This window comes from Rattus norvegicus, chromosome 15 (assembly GCF_021556685.1).
Source record: "Rattus norvegicus strain SHRSP/BbbUtx chromosome 15, alternate assembly SHRSP_T2T, whole genome shotgun sequence".
Classification (NCBI taxonomy): domain Eukaryota; kingdom Metazoa; phylum Chordata; class Mammalia; order Rodentia; family Muridae; genus Rattus; species Rattus norvegicus.
Window position 1 is genome coordinate 107,067,171 of NC_141548.1, and position 17,341 is coordinate 107,084,511.

Below are 17,341 nucleotides of genomic sequence, written 5' to 3' on the forward strand. Positions count from 1 at the left end.
AAGACCTCCCATGCTCACGGATTGGCGGGATTAATATAGTAAAAATGGTCATTTTACCTAAAGCAATCTACAGATTCAATGCAATCCCCATCAAAATTCCAATCCAATTCTTCATAGAGTTAGACAAAACAATTTGCAAATTCATCTGGAATAACATATAACCCAGGATAGCTAAAACTATCCTCAACAATAAAAAGACTTCAGGGGGAATCACCATCCCTGACGTCAAGAAGTATTACAGAGCAATAGTGTTAAAAAAAAAAACCTGCATGGTATTGGTACAGAGCCAGGCAGATAGACCAGTGGAATAGAATCGAAGACCCAGAAATGAACCTACATACCTGTGGTCACTTGATTTTTGACAAAGGAGCCAAAACCATCCAATGGAAAAAAGAGCATTTTCAGCAAATGGTGCTGGTTCAACTGGAAGTCAACATGTAGAAGAATGCAGATCGATCCATGCTTATCACCCTGTACAAAGCTTAAGTCCAAGTGGATCAAGGACCTCCACATCAAACCAGATACACTCAAACTTATAGAAGAAAAAGTGGGGAAGAATCTTGAACACATGGGCACTGGAGAAAATTTCCTGAACAAAACACCAATGGCTTCTGCTCTAAGATCAAGAATCGACAAATGGGATCTCATAAAACTGCAAAACTTCTGTAAGGCAAAGGACACTGTCGTTAGAACAAAACAGCAACCAACAGATTGGGAAAAGATTTTTACCAATCCTACAACTGATAGAGGACTTATATCCAAAATATACAAAGAACTCAAGAAGTTAGACTGCAGGGAGACAAATAACCCTTATTAAAAAATGGGATTCAGAGCTAAACAAAGCATTCACATCTAAGGAATGTCAAATGGCTGAGAAACACCTAAAGAAATGTTCAACATCTTTAGTCATAAGCGAAATGCAAATGAAAACAACCCTAAGATTCCACCTCACACCAGTCAGAATGGCTAAGATCAAAAACTCAGGTGACAGCAGATGCTGGCGAGGATGCGGAGAAAGAGGAACACTCTTCCATTGTTGGTAGGATTGCAGACTGGTACAACCATTCTGGAAATCAGTCTGGAGGTTCCTCAGAATATTGGACATTCCACTACCTGAGGACCCAGGTATACCTCTCTTGGGCATATACCCAAAAGATGCTCCAACATACAACAAAGACACATACTCTACTATATTCATAGCAGCCTTATTTATAATAGCCAGAAGCTGGAAAGAACCCAGATGTCCTTCAACAGAGGAATGGATACAGAAAATGTGGTACATCTACACAATGGAATACTACTTAGCTATCAAAAGCAATGACTTTATGAAATTCACAGGCAAATGGATGGAACTGGAAAATATCATCCTGAGTGAGGTAACCCAATCACAGAAAAGCCCACATGGTATGCACTCACTGATAAGTAGATATTAGCCCAAATGCTCAAATTACCCTAGATGCACAGAACACATGAAACTGAAGAAGGATGACCAAAATACTGATGCTTCACTCCTTCTTTAAAAGGGGAAAAAGGATAACTTTAGGAGGGGATACGGAAGCAAAGTTCAGAACAGAGTCTGAATAAATGCCCATTCAGAGCCTGCCCTACATGTGGCCCATATATATACAGCCACCAAACTAGGTAAGATGGATGAAGCAAAGAAGTACATGCTGACAGGAACAGGATATATTTCTCTCCTGAGAGACACAGTCAGAATATGGCAAATACAGAGGCGAATGCCAACAGCAAACCACTGAACTGAGAATAGGACCCCCGTTGAAGGAATCAGAGAAAGGACTGAAAGAGGTGAAGGGGCTTGAGACCCCATATGAACAACAATGCCAAGCAACCATAGCTTCCAGGGTCTAAGCCACTACCCAAAGACTATACATGGACTGACCCTGGGCTCCAACCTCATAGGTAGCAATGAATAGCCTTGTAAGGGCACCAGTGGAAGGGGAAGCCCTGGGTCCTGCCAAGACTGAACCCCCAGTGATTATTGTTGGGATTGTTGGGAGGAGGGTTGCTATGGGGGAAGGACGGAGAGGGGAACACCCATGTAGAAGGGGAGCGAGAGGGGTTAGGGGGATGTTGGCCTGGAAACCGGGAAAGGATATAACATTTGAAATGTAAATAAGAAATACCCAATTTAATAAGGATAAAAAAAAGAGGTCACAATTTTGTGAGATGAACAACCTAACATATTAACAAGTAGAACAATTCTTCGAGAGTTTTCCGCTATAAATTGAGCTGTGAAAATATTTGGCAATAATGGATGGCATAGCATGAAATATTTTGTGTGAATTTTATTTTTTAAAAAACAATGAAAAGCTCAAGTTAACCCTGGACAATCTCAGAATGTATTGGTTCCACCATTGATGGCTTAAAAAATATCAGCATAGATTGACAAAGGTGATCGAAATTATCTTCTATTGTGTGATGTCACATATCTTGTAAATGCCGGCAGTAAACATAGTCAACAGTAGGTGCAGATGGAGATAGAGAGAGAAAGAAAGAGAGATAGAGGAGAGCAGAAAGTAGCGTAGATACTGGGGTTGCTATATTTACAGTAGATTATTTTCTTTCTCATCTCATCTTAGGTTCAAAGGTCCGAAAGTAAGATTCTAATTGGCTTTGTTAGATAAGGAGTCCATTCTTAGCCCAGTTAACTTTGGTCATACAAGAAAATAGATGCGTCCAATATACCTAGCAGTTACTTTAAAAGGGAGAAAAAAGTGGATATTAAGGCAGGAGATATCCAGTGTGGCCTTGAGGCCAAGATCCACTATTCCTGGGACATTTTCTATCAGAATTAATTCTTGGTGTGTTGAGAAAGATAATCTTCAATTACTTGCAGCTTTTGTTGTTGTTGTTGGTTTTGTTTTATTTTGTTGTATCAAATTTGTATTATTTCTTTTAATTTATTCTTCTCTCATACATCATATCTCAACTGGTTTCCCCACCCTCTACTCCTTCTAGCTACCCTCCACCTCCCCACACCCTACACTTGTCCATTTTCTTTCATAAAAAAGCAGGCCTCACATGGATTTCCACTGAACATGGTCTAACAAGATTCTATAAGATTGGCACAAACCTCATATCAAGGCTATATGACTCAATTCGGGCAGAGGGTTCCCCTAAACAGGCAAAAGGGTCAGAGACACCTCCGCTCCCACTGTTAGGACTTCCACAAGAACACTAAGCTACACGACCATAACATATATGCAGAGAACCTTGCTCATACCCCTAACAGGCTTCATGGTTGCCACTTCCGTCTCTATGAGCCCCTATTAGCCCTGGTTAGTTGATTCTGTCAGCCTTGTTCTCCCAATGTTCTTGATCCCTCTGACTTTCTCCCTGTCATCCATGGGGTTCTCAAGGTTCTGCCTAATGTTCGGCTATGTGTCTCTGCATCTGTTCCTATCAGTTGCTGGATGAAACCTCTCTGATGATTATTGGACTAGGCACCTGTCTATGTGTATGTAACCATGCAAGGCTTCCAGTGAACGGACAGGGACATCGACTCAGCCACAAAATCTTTGACCTACCATTTGTCCTGCCTGCAACAAGTGCTGGATAATGGTGGTGCAGAACTTTCGAGGGTGGCCTAACAATAACTGGTCCAATTTGAGACCCAAGACAGGAGATGAAGCCCATGTCAGACACTGCCTGGATGGCATAAACCAGAGGCTGGATAGGCCAGAGAACTAGTATAGAAGCAAACACAACTGGTTTAAAAAAAAGTCAATGAAATTATTCCATCCAGCTTTGTAATAGGATTGAAGTAAATGGTATGTTGATTGACAGTAGCAATTTAAGGGGTCTCATAAAACTGATTTATGGGAGAAAAACGCATTTGTGGAAAACGTGAATATTTTCTTTAAGAATTATCAGAAAATTGCTGGGCAAATGGATCACTAAATTCATAAAAATACATACTTCTGCTACGTAAGAACCTTAGCTGCCCTAGAGTCAAAATTCATGTTTCAATAGAAATTCCAATGCATTTGAAAATTATGCTGAGCAAACTTACATACACTTTTTCTCTGTGCATATTTATGTTTTGCATTATCATCATTAAGGGGCTGAATCATTATGTACCAAAAAGAGGACTTGTGTTGTTGGCCAGGGTTTTCTAGCTTGCCAAACATATTCCTGCTTCTACCACTAGAGGGCACAAATAAAGCTGGCTTGGAGAAAAACAGGCTTTGAAAATGGCAACATTCCTATTAGGAAGACTGAGTTTGGCTACTTAGATATGTGTGTTTTCTTTAAGTCAGAAGAAAAATCAAACATTCACACTTAGGCGTGTACTTTCATTCTTTTCTCTCTCAAATTCACACACACACAAAGCGTGTACATTTGAAAGGAGCAAGAAGCACAAATTACTCATAAGAATGCAGAATATATAAAATGATTGAAGTTAAACGACCATCGGAAACAGAAAAACATATAAAATACTGTCCCACCTACAGTTCTTAAAAGCATGTTCCTATTTGTCTGGTCTACAGTGTGAACTTCGGAGTCAATAGCCTTTAAAACCATGAGATACTTGTTTTTAGCTCACAAAACTGATTATCTTGTAGATACCAAGCATATATCATGCCTACGTTTTTTTTCTTTTTTTCAGAGCTGGGGACCGAACCCAGGGCCTTGCGCTTGCTAGGCAAGCGCTCTACCACTGAGCTAAATCCCCAACCTCATGCCTACTTTTTAACAGATACAGCACTGTGGATAAAAACTTGGTCCTGTCATCTTGTGGACTCCCTATCCCTTCTGGGTCTTCCCAACTCCTCCACAAGACTTCCCAGGCTGCTTCTAATGTTTGGCTGTGGGTCTCTGCATCTGTCAGCCGCTGAGTGGAGCCTCTCAGAGGACAGTTATGCTAGATCCTGCCTGTAAGCATAACTGAATGTCATTAACAGTGTCAGGGTTGGTTCTTGCCCTTGGAATGGGTCTCAGGTTGCGTCAGTTATTTGTTGGCCATTCCTTTGGTCTCTGCTCCATTTTGTCCCTGAGCTCCTTGGAGGCAGGACCAATTTGGGTGGAAGATTTTGTGAGTAGGTCGCTGTCCTTATCCCTCTTCTGGGAGTCCTATCTGGCTATAGGAGGTGACCACTTTAGGCTCTTTATCCTCCCTCTGCTAGGATTCTCAGCTAGAGTCACCCTCATAGACTCCCTGGAGTCTCCGGCATCTCAGATATTTGGCCCATCCTAGAGATTGCACCCCCCAACCCCATCCCTGTGCTATTTAGCTTCTTTGGGTCCCAGAAACCGAATCACCAAAGAGCATATATGGGCTACCCTTAGGCTCTCAAGACATATTTAGCAGATCTGCAGCTTGGTCTTAATGCGGGTTCCCCAACAACTGGAATGGAGTCTGTCCTGACTTTGCTGAATGCTTGTGGATCCTGTTCCTCGAACTAGGCTGCTTTGTCTGCCTCAGTGGGAGAGGATGTGCCTAGTCCTGCAGGGACTGGATAAGCTAGGAGGGGACGGACATTCCTCCTTCTCAAAAAAGAAGGGGAGAGGTAATGGGGACGAGGGAGGAATTTGTGAGAAGAACTGGGAGGGTGGGAAGCTGAATAAATAAATAAATGAATGAAGAGAAAAGAAAAAATGCAAGACATAGTTTGGTTGCTCTTTTCACAGAGTGGCGCACCAGAGTTACAATTGGAGAGTACCTTCCTCTTCAACAGCTCTTTTGCCTTTTATAAAGAAGAAAAGGAGGGGGGATGGGAGGCCTGGATTCTTCCTAATAAGCAAATGATTCTCAATTTTGTCAGCCTGAGTGTCTGGCAAACTCTCAAACGTGCAATCACATTTGATCACTACCTTGGTTTATTTACATGTACTTTATAAAGTCCTTTCCAGAGTCAAGAATCATAAAAATAAAACCAAAGCAGCGCACTGTTTACTAAGATGCCTTTAAAGGCAAAGAAAGGATGATGTAATTTGATTTTGGTGTCTATGAAAGTGAAAAAAATGACTGGGAACAGAAAAGTAGTGTCAAGATGTAAAATGTTGATTGCCCTCAGTTTTCTGAGGCTTCTCTAAAACTCTAATCTTAAAGATTATAAACCAGGGTCTGTAGATTTTCAGTCACTCAGCATAGTCTTTCTCAATGTCTTTTTTAAAAATCACTTTAAAAGATTTAAAATTCATTTTTATTATATGTGTCTGTGTCTGCTTGTGTTGTGGTGTGTGCACATGAGTGCAGTGGCCATGGAGACACTACACCTCCTGAGGCTGGAGTAACTAACCCTGGTGAGCCACCCAAAGTGAGTCCTGAAAACTGAATCAGGTACTCCACAAGAACAATGTGTGCACTTAAACTCCCAAGCCATTTCTCCATCCCTGAGAATGTATGTTTTTTAATTTCTTTTTGGATAATTTATTAAATCTGTATACCTTCCACGGAAACAAATCTGCCCCTTTCTGTAAAAGTCATACTACTTAGAAGATATCTATTTTTTGATCCAGTTTTTAACTCTTGAGATGCCACCAGAGTTCATTGCTATACATAAAATACACTTAGGCTGCTGATGGCCATGTATTCATCTGTGAGCATTCACAGGTAGCAAGCATTGTTTTGAAGAAATTCATAGCTCTGGAGACCCGAGCCAGAGTTTACCTCTTCTTCCACTCAAATTCTGTCAAACAGTGTTCTGTAGAATAATCCTTCAGTATTGTCTTAGTTAGGGTCTTATTGCTGTGAACAGACACCATGACCAATGTAAGTTTTATAAAGGACAACATTTAATTGGAGCTGGCTTACAGGTTCAGAGGTTCAGTCCATTATCATCAAGGCAGGAGCATGGCAGCATCCAGGCAGGCATGGTGCAGGAGGAGCTAAGTTCTACATCTTCACCTGAACGAAGCCAGGAAGAGACTGAGTATCCTCAGGCAGCTAGGAGGAGGGTCTGCAAGCCCACCTGACAGTGACACACTTCCTTCAACATGGTCACACCTTCTAATAGTGCTACTCCCACTATTGAAAGGGCCAAACATATGCAAACCATCACAAATATTGAAGGCGTTCACAGGAGCTGATGAACTGCTTCCTTATAGCAATAGTATATTTTCTATACTTTTGACTTACATGTGTATATGATATATATACATATATATTAATATATTATTTTAGTAACTATTAAATTATGATACCAAAAACCTGTACAAGTGAAACTATAATAGGTATGATATCTGCAACTAATCACAGATATCAACTATAGCACAATTCACTCTCTTCTGAGAAAAGAACATAGCTGTTTTTCATCTTACATATTATTATACAAAAATCAACACATTTACTAGAGAAAAAAACAACATTTACATTTTCTCACCAGTTCCTAGATTTGAGAATCAGTTTTCATTTTTCAAACTTTAATCACTGTTTCCACAGAATTGGTAGTGTTAAATTGATTTCAAAATTATTTTTTAACACCAAAGATGTGTTTTAGATCTATTTTGAAAATCAAGGGCAATAAAATTGACTTGTCTAGGACAGTGTAGCTCTTACAGGGAAGTAGATCTTTTGGAAAAACAGAGAGGAAAGCTAGAGAGATGGCTCAATAGTTAAGAGCATTGACTGTTCTTCCAGAGGTCCTGAGTTCCCAGCAACCACATGGTGGCTCACAACCATCTGTTATGGGATCCAGTGCGCTCCTCTGATGTGTCTGAAGACGGTGACTGTACTCACATAAAATAAATTAATCTTTTTAGAAGGAAGGAAGGAAGGGGGGAAGGAAGGAAGGAAAGAAAGAAGGAAAGAAGGAAAGAAGGGAAGAATGAAGGAAAAGAAAAACAAGGAGGAAGGAGCTTAGTGACCAATTTCACCGCCAAACAACAGTGCATGAGAAGAAAAGGACAGAGTGTAGTAGACAGCAAGGATGTCACTTTAAAGTGCAACCTATAACAGCAACACGGTTCCTTTCAGATCATTGTCTAGCCTGGCAGATGCTTGTAGCCCTTCATATTATTTCAACTGTCATATGTAGAGGATATGAGTTTACAGATTACTAAAGGTTTACCTGTTATCATCAGTACTTACTGTGATGCAGTATCCTAAAGCGAGACATAAATAAAATCCTCATGAAAAATGTTCTTAACTCCTAAAGCCAAAATACTACACCTCAAAATGTGATTAAGGAATTAAATAACCCAAGCGAGGTGTGCTGTCACCTATTGTATGAATGGTTGTATTATAGATGTCTTTTCCTGTAATTGTACTCCTGAAACATTTAATGAGACCCATAATTTCACACTGAACCATTTATTCAAAAATAACAAATTAGATGAGTATGCTAATTATTAAAGTAATGTTTTATTAACATAAATTTAGTATATGGAAACTAGAAAATAAGTCAATGAGAATGAGTCCATATTTATCCAAAGAATAAAAGTAATGAATCATCTCTCAGTTATTCCAGTAAATTTTCATGTTATACCTCAACAGTAAGTCTGAAAATCATTGAAGTAAATAGTTGTGAAGGTAACTGCTTTTTAGTATTTCTCCACACAAGAAAAAAAACTTCAATTTCCTTGATTTAGGAGCATCAGAGAAGACTGGCAGTTGTTTAATTTTTGAATCAGAATACAACCACCAAAGTACTCTGTTTTCTGATCAAACCCTTTACCATCTTCTGTAGACTGGGGATTTGAGTTTCCAGAACTCACATATTGAAGACCTAACCTTAAAATGTGGAGGCTGTATTTGGAGGCAAGCCATTGTGAGGCAGCTAGAACTATAGAGAATTAACAGGATAGTATCTGGAGATGGGATTCATCTGTATAAAGTGACAGAAAATGTATTTTCTTTCCCTCACCATGAAGGGACACAGCAAAAAAGAAGCCCTGTTCAAAATTTGCACCTTGACCTTGAACTTCAACTACAGCATTGTGTTAAGTATATTTTTACTATTTAATTTACCTAGACTATAATAACTAAATATTTATTAATTCTTTGCAAATTACAAACATTATATTCTGATCATGTTTACTCTCAGTACCTTTCTCTCTTCTTGGAGACATTTTTACATCCCCACATCCCCACTACACGTCTTCTTTTTAAAATAACCATTGACTATAATTTGTGTTATCCTCATTCTTCCGGGTGTGGGACTGTTCCTGGAGCATGATTGACCTACCAAGAATCACACCATAAGAGAAAATTGAATCTCTTTCCCTGAGAAACTGTCAACTATCAATAGCTCCTTAGTTAAGGGTGTGCCTTTGAGCCCCTCCTCCTCTACATTGCAGTGTCTTGTACAGGCAGCCACAGCTGTTGTGAGTTCATAAGTATAGTGCTCCTGCCATGCCCAGAAGATACTGTTTCACTCTAGTCCTCCCTGACCTCTAGCTCTCACAATATTCCTGGTCCCATTTTTGGCAGTATTTTCTGAGCCTTGTAGGTAAGGGTTATGATATACATGTTCCATTTCTGGCTAAGCACTCCACAGACATGTATTCACCATACTCTAAACAATTGCTACCTAAACTCTTAAATAACCCCATAGCCACTTAAACTGCAACACTGTCCTGATGTGTGCATTGGTTATGCCACACCACAGAGTTCCTCAACCTTGCTTGGCATTCAACTCAGTGAGGTTTCCACACTTTACAGAATTCCATAGGCATGAGCATAGGCAAGCCTAAATTAAGAAGAGTGAGCCCGGCATAGAATCATAACTTCTACAAGAGTTTACAAGAAAATTAAGCTTGTATAGCTATGTCTGGAATAATTCATTGTTTCCCTACATAACAACTGGCATGCATATATACATATACATATACATATACATATACATATACATATACATATACATATACATATACATATACATATACATATACATATACATGGTATTTATTATAGTTTATAATAGATTTTAGGATATACTTTAAAGTAACCCAGTCTTCTGGATGTAACTTGAATGTTGCACATATGAACTCACATGAGCAGAAGTTACCTATACAACATTAAGCCAGTAGGGATGAGAGAGGAGTTACCAATGTCTTATCTCTAGTGGAGGAACTATTGGCAGTTGATGACTTGCTGATGGAAAAAGGAAATTTATCTTTCTTTAGGAAGGAGTACATTAATAGGTTTCCCATACCACAGTGAATGATTCTACACCCATGCCCATGTGGACAGCACTGATTGGACTCAATGGTTTAAAATACTAATACTAAGAAAAATTAAAAGGGGAACACGAATTTAGTGGGGAGACAAGTCAATGGTTGTCAAGGGCATTGGGGAAAATAGCAAAGTAGATAAGATCAATACACATTTTTATGCTATATGAATTCTCAAAAATATTAGAAAATAATAATTCCAAATACTATATTAATAGAATTGCTAAAGCACTCCATCAAGTTTTTGTTACTTCTTGAGTCATAATTTAAACAATCTCTGGGTGAGATGATAAATTTTTGCCCTATTGTTACTAGACACTCAACAAAGAACAATGCCAATTTCCATCCCCATATTTTTGGATCACATGTTTTTTTTTTTTTTGTGAGTGCAGCACTCATATTGTGGTAACTCTTTCTAACTTTTATGAAATGCTCTATTAAGCCTATGCCTATTCCTCTTGATAAGTTTGCACCACAAATATCACATGCAATGATCTTCTAGCAATTTCCTCTGAAGGAATAGAACACAAAAGAGAGAAGAGAGTAAAGGAATAAGGCTTTTAGAAATATCTAAATCTTATGTCGAATTATTTCAAGGATGGTTTTTATTGTCCTTTTAGTACCTGTTGATCTATCAATTTTAACCAAATTGGATAAAGATGTTATACCCAAGTAATTATCTGTTTATGGTTGATACATAAATTTCAAAAAAAACTTCCTATTTGATTATCATGAAAGATGACCTTGCTTTATAACACTCATTAGCTCCTTTCTTCAACTCTAGCAGAGCCTCAATTTGTTGTAGATACTTGGATAGCAGTATGGATCATGCTACTTACAGGAAGGTGGACTCTTTGTCACTACTATTTCCTAATATCATGAATGCCATGGTAAATTGCTGTAGATACTGTGGATAGCAGTATGAATCATGCTACTTACAGGAAGGTGGACTCTTTGTCACTACTATTTCCTAATATCATGAATGCCATGGTAAATGTTTTTTCTTTGTCAATGACTGATTTAGAAATGTGCTGGAACCCAATTCCGTTTAGTTGATCATCCAAGGTTGCTTGAAAACTGTTGGACCAGTCGCAACTCTAATCAGGAGGTCAGAAGCCAATTCACTCATTAGTAGAATGGTAATGGTGAAAAAATATAAGTAGTGTGAACATTAATAAGTTACTGGGTAAACCAACTCTAGAATTATCCTACATCAAGACTCCTTACTTACAGTTAAGAAAAAAATTTTTTCATCTTTATTAACTTGGGTATTTCTTATTTACATTTCGATTGTTATTCCCTTTCCTGGTTTCTGGGCCAACATCCCCCTAACCCCAACCCCTCCCCTTCTATATGGGTGTTCCCTTCCCCATCCTCCCCCCATTACCGCCCTCCCCCCAACAATCACGTTCACTGGGGGTTCAGTATTGGCAGGACCAAGGGCTTCTCCTTCCACCGGTGCTCTTACTAGGCTATTCATTGCTACCTATGAGGTTGGAGCCCAGGGTCAGTCCATGTATATAGTCTTTGGGTAGTGGCTTAGGCCAAGAAAATTTTAATTCAGTTTGGTGAGGAGGGGTTCATAATAAAAATATTGCTTATTATAAATATGTACCAATCTTCAGTGGAAACAGTTAATAACAGTTTTTATCTAACAAATTATGCTTTTAGTTTTCATACCACACATGAATAGCCAATGATATACCACATTTTCTTCCAAGAGCTACATTGGTTATAAAGTCATCTCAGGAAATTAGTGAGCATTAGTATATTAAGCAGTGTATCTAATTATCCAGACACACTCAAAATGTGAAATTCTGCCAAGAGGGAGAAAATGTATGGGGATTAATATAAATATTGCTATTTGACAATATTTTTTGTCAAAATTTGAATGTAAGAGAAATGAAACATCTTTACAATAAAAAAATCAAGGCAGAAACCACTATTATAAAATATTTTCTGTTTATTTTCAAAACTGCTCTATTTACACCCCAGAACTATATATTAACAAGAGATAGCCATAGCCCAATATAACAGAAGTAATTTGATTGAAGGTCCCTCTTCCCAGACATGTCAAGTTAACAAAATCTGTAGTTGTGTGCAGCCCATGTTGCTTAAACTGGTTCTTGTTACTCTAAGTAACCTTTTCTTTTCTAAGTAACTAGCTGATGAAGGTTGTGTGATATTAGGACCAAAGTAACAAAGGACAAAATCTCAGACAGGCACTAAGAAATTGTGTCCTGATATCGTATCTACCCAAGTGATGACAGCAAATATGATTTGTATTTGCCAAAGTGGTTAAATGTGATCATAAAATACACTTCTTCATTTACCAAATGCTTCACAGATTGCCTCTGCAGCTGGATTATAAAATAATAAAGACCACTCAGAAAGATATTATTCTCTGATGAGTTGATATTAGTAATGATACCAGAGGGGTTTTGATCGTTAACCTCCCAGGATTCTTCACTTTGGGACACACCATGCAGTTTTACACAGAAATGGCGCTCACATTTTTTTTGTACACCCTATTTTGATTTTGGGAATTCAAATAATGTAGTACAAGATTTTGAGTATTAGGCAGAAAGGTATCAGCTCTAGAGGACTCGCAGAAAAGGAGATAGTCAACAAGAGGCCACAAATGGCAGAGAAGCCAAAGCTCATTAATTTACATTTGGGGCAGTGGTCTGGTGCTTCCCCCCTTGGAAACCAGTTCTCATGTTGAATTTTAATAGGAAAAAATCCTACAGGTGTTAGTCAGTTCTATATGTTAGGTCACACTTACAGATAACTTCTTATAAGAGGCATAGCATAAAGAATAATTATCTTCGAAAGATTGATTAAAGTCCAAAATGCAACAAAATCCTCACTTCTGACTATTGTGTAATAGACAATTATTTGCTTACTAATGTTACTCAAAGTATTTTTCCAAGTTCACAGGCTCAGAGACTATAGTAGATAATACATCAAAAGTCATTTTATCAACAATGAAATACTTATGCCACTTAAAATGTTCATCTGTCTTCTCTCCTGTTACTCTGTATAATTTTATATTTAAGTTCAACAACTTAGAGGAGACAAAAATTTTAATATTTTATGCTTATAATTTGGTTAAGGAATCAGAATTGCTTTTGTAAAAAAGTTATAAAATCTCTTTAGCATGTTGATTATAAAAAATTTCAATCTAAATTATCTCTTCTATGTGTCTATCATCTTCTTTTAATTTGAGTCAATGTTGATCTTTTAAATATTCGTAGTATGTATAGATATGTATACTATTAAGGACACATAACCTCAGGAAGGAAAACCTGATATGCTCTCAGAGATCAGCTCTGTTCTCTAACCCACTGTGACACAGACTCTCATGCGGACATCATGGCGAGATGACCCTTTAGTTTGCTGTAGTAGTATTCTCTCAAGGACATACAGAGAGACAAACAGAAAGCCTTCATGACCTGAGATCTGCAGAAAAGCTTATATTTATATCCTATTTCCTTCCAAAAATCTATAGAAAATACTGTGATACAAGGTGTTAGAACTGACCCGAGGAGTTAATGTACACAAAAGACCAACATTAATGTAAATAGGTCTATTTCATCTCTAAACATGATGAGGTTGGCTCTGGATTTTCCATGCGTCCACCATTCTCATGGTCTTCACATTACAACTCACAAACCATGCATATTTATCCATCATTAATTCTACTGCTTTCTTGAACAGGATAATTCAAGGAGCAAGAAAAAGGATGATTAACAACTTAAGTGTGAATACAGGGTTTTTTCTCATGCTGATGGTGAGGTGTTTGTCTTATTCACACATTTTTCTCAGTGTCTTCAAAGTATTCTTCCGGGGCTGGGGATTTAGCTCAGTGGTAGAGCGCTTACCTAGGAAGCGCAAGGCCCTGGGTTCGGTCCCCAGCTCCGAAAAAAAGAACAAAAAAGAAAAAAAAGAAAAAAAAACAAAGTATTCTTCCATCAAAGTACATGATTCTCAAGATTTTCCCAAGAATATTTAGCAAAAAGCAAGAATTTTTGGTGGTTACAACTTAGGGGACTTGGATGAACCAGTATTTTGCAGAGACTAGGGACTCCTTAATAAACCTCAGCAGAGCATAGCGCCTCCCAAAGTAATTATCTAGCTACAGGATGAAATTGATGTTGAGGTTAGTAAACCTATGACCTGGTTGGGGTTTACATTTTAGAAAAGGTGTCCAAGGGAATACAAATAAAAGACCCTAACAGTCAGTAGTAAAATTTTGAGTGCTATAATTCATAAAGAAAAACAAACAAAAATTCTCTTTTGGCTCTTTTGTGTTTTAAAAGAATTTTCAATGAACTTACATTACTTTAAAACTCCTTTTAAAATGGGGTGACTAAACAAAGAGGAAATGTGATTACAAAATTCAACTATTTTTGAAGTTTTATTGTTTATGATATAGCACCAAGGGGCAGTTCACTGTAATACTAATTTTCAAGCCCTTAGATTTCATTATGCTGTAATGAGCTGTTTCATGTCATGGAGAAAACGTAAACCCCTATAGAAATACTAGTTGTGGGGTCATTTGATAGCCTAAGGCTAAGGGGTCCAACACACCCAAATACAACTGTGACCCTATTTTCTCATCTTTTCTGAGCAACTTCCAGTATCTTAAGCCTTATCTTAAAGCTACCTCCTATAAAAGGATAAATTCTATCAAAGCTCAAATGTATGTGGAAGGTGAGCTGGATTCTACATTTTGCCATTTGACTTCAAGAAAAGGGAAAGAGTCAAGTTGAAATAGTGACCCATGTTTGAATATAGCACTTGTATTACTTATAGAACAAATACATGGCCTTATTTTCATGGGTAGTTAGTTCACTACCCATGGGTCTGTTATGATGAGGTATTTTGCAATAAATATTTCCTGAGATTCTCAGTCTTTGAGCTAATTGTGACTTCCCAATGGCCACTTTCACCATTTCTTTTTTTTTTCTTTTTTTTTCTTTTTTTTTTTTCCGGAGCTGGGGACCGAACCCAGGGCCTTGCGGTTGCTAGGCAAGCTCTCTACCACTGAGCCAAATTCCCAACCCCCTCACCATTTCTAACATAAAGCAAACTACTGGTACTTGTAGCACTTCCTTTCACAGTCATGGATGGAAATGTCGGTTCTCCACTTCTGAAAATTAAAATGGTGGTTTTATTTATCAAGCCTTATTTACTATTACCAAAGATAGTGTGTCATTTCACTGGAAATGTAAGACCTGTCAAAAGCTTTTAACAGCATGAATGCTTCATGGAGTAACTCTACAATGAGACTCCTGTTTTGGAGTTTAAGTTTTACTTACTTGTAGGTTCTAGATCTAAGCTCTAGCAAATCCCTTGATACTAATGTTACCCTAAATTCATAGGTTTGTGTCCTGTCAGCTAAAACTATAGAGTGTCACTATAATTGAGTATAGGGTAATTACAGAGAGGAATATGTTCAAATGTCATTAACTCATCAGGCCCTTAATAATTGCGTTAACCTACCATAACCAAATGCTACTTGGTGACTAGCTCAAACTACAGGTTCACTTTCTCATAGTTAAGAGGTTCAAGCCCAAGAACAAGATTGGCTTTTTCTGAATACCCCAACTCCTGCTTTGAGTTAATCATCTTGTCTCTCTCTCTACACAATCTTCCCTCTTCCTGGTTTGGTCATGATCTTGCAAGAACAACATCACATTGAGTGAAAGCCCACTCTGAGGACCCACTTAACTCAATATTGGCTCTCAGCTACAAATAAAATTACAGTCTAGTGTTCTGAGGATTATAACTTCAACTGTGAATTTAGAGGGACTTGACTCTAACCTGTAATACTGATGTCAAAGAATTTTCTATGTCTCAGATATGGATTCTGTGAGTAACTAAAGCCTCAGTTCCAAAATAGCTCTTTTTAGAGTTATGCCATCCTCTGCTATACCTATAATTTTTATATCTCTTTTAAAAATGCCTAAACAGTACGCTTTATTCTTGGAACTTACCTTTCTGCAGTGATGTGGAAAATGTATTGACATGTTAATCTACTAATGTCTCAAGTTCTGCTGAACATTTAATTTTAAAGATGTGAGGGGGCTGATCCAGAGGTCTGTTTTTGGCTGCTTGGGAAGCTACTTTTTTGACTTTCTAAGTGACTTCATTCTCCTCCCACATGGTGGCAGACCCAAGTCTCTGCTCACATCAGGCAGTGTGCAGCTTTAGTGCAGCTGCTGGGAGCTGAGAGGTCCCAGCTCTTTTGCATGCCAAGTATATTAACTTGAGGTTTTCCTATAAAATGAAGTGATTAACTGATAACTGATTCAGAGACACCTCAAATAAGACAAAGCTTTTTTGGGTGTGACTGACACTTTTTAAAGTTGGAAACAGCTTGGAAGAGAGAGAAATAGGATCACAGAGAAGGGAACTAATCTCCAAGGTTAGCTGCTGCAATACTGATAAAGAACAAGAAGGAACAAGAATTTTATATATAGATTTCCCCAAAAGTTATGTGTATTTTTTAGTTGATGCTGATAGCAACTGATCTATTGAAAATTATATCGAATAAAAATCCTGGGGCTAGGGTTATAACTCAATGGTTAAAGGCTGTTGCCATATAAGAATAAGGACTAGAGTTGGGACCCTGAGAACCCATGTAAATTTCAAGCAGGAATGAAATCCTGAGATGGAGATAGAAAATCCTCAGGTCAAGCTGGCTAGTTAAATTGGGCAAATAAGCAAGTTGCCTGTGCAGTGATACTTAGTGTCACAATATATAAGGGAGAAAGTTAAAGAAGAAAGAATGTGATGTCAATTTCTGGTCTCTATATGCATGTATATACATATGCATACTTGCATATGAATACAAAAATTCTCAAGACTCTGAGTCTTATTTAGCTCATAAAGTCTGGATTATATATTTATGTCTTATAACGTGTTTTTTGCATAGTGTTGAAGAGAATTTTCTCCTTTGAGGCCCTTTTCCATTTTCCACACAGTAATAATGACCTCATTATTGTCTATTTTATAGTTTTGTATGGATCCAAAGAGGCAGAATAGATGAAATGATAATGTTGTCCATTAACATTCTGAAAAAATTTGTTTCATTGTGTATTTCTGAAAAGACTTTAGTTAATGTTGTATAGTTATCTATTCATTTTCTTGCATGTTAACCAGTCTAAAATAAGGAACAAATAGGTCAAGATTTTAA

At 37.8% G+C, this 17,341-nt stretch overlaps 1 protein-coding gene and 1 long non-coding RNA gene across 2 annotated transcripts in view; one reads left to right on the forward strand and one right to left on the reverse strand.

Annotated features, from left to right (window-relative positions):
- Fgf14 (fibroblast growth factor 14) overlaps window positions 1-17,341 on the reverse strand; it is a 630,557-nt gene that overhangs the window by 394,840 nt on the left and 218,376 nt on the right.
- LOC120097183 (uncharacterized) overlaps window positions 1-17,341 on the forward strand; it is a 67,577-nt gene that overhangs the window by 6,425 nt on the left and 43,811 nt on the right. The gene's annotated exons all lie outside the window — the stretch shown is intronic.